Source organism: Acipenser ruthenus, chromosome 11 (genome assembly GCF_902713425.1).
Source record: "Acipenser ruthenus chromosome 11, fAciRut3.2 maternal haplotype, whole genome shotgun sequence".
Taxonomy (NCBI): domain Eukaryota; kingdom Metazoa; phylum Chordata; class Actinopteri; order Acipenseriformes; family Acipenseridae; genus Acipenser; species Acipenser ruthenus.
In genome coordinates this window covers 5134143-5134720 of record NC_081199.1, presented here as the reverse complement: position 1 = coordinate 5134720, position 578 = coordinate 5134143, and positions in this window count along the sequence as shown.

Here is a 578-nt window from a genome sequence, read left to right as displayed (position 1 = left end):
CGCGTGGATAATCCTTCCATTATTGTTCAGCAATATGTTCAGCAACAACAACTCCATACAGCTTCATACGAACAGTCTTCAGTTTAACTACGACTTATATCTTCTTAACGTCTTATGCAGTTACAACTCTCCTATTTCTTCTGTTTGTCTTACTCTATGTATGATTTTAAAGCATATCTGTATGGTATATATGTCGAAAAACTGACGTTTTCATTACAACTAGAATTTAACAATACTGCCTGAACCAGTATTGTTAAATACCAGAATGCCATATTACAAAAAAGACATTCTGTAGGCATTACTAAAATAACGGTGGAGGGTGAGCCCTCATTGCATGAGACTTTCTTTCGTGCGCCTCAGAATATCGATCCATCTTTTCTTAATCTCCTCCACCGGTCTTTTAATAATGCCTACACTCGAAGAAGTAAAGGCTCTCGTTAGGACCTTGCTTTGCCACTGTGGGGAGACCTACCAAATGTTGAATATGTTTTGAGCCAGTATACAACATGATTCACACACTACTTAATGTGGTAAAGCAATGTTATAACAACATTTAAAATGAAGAAACATGGGATAAA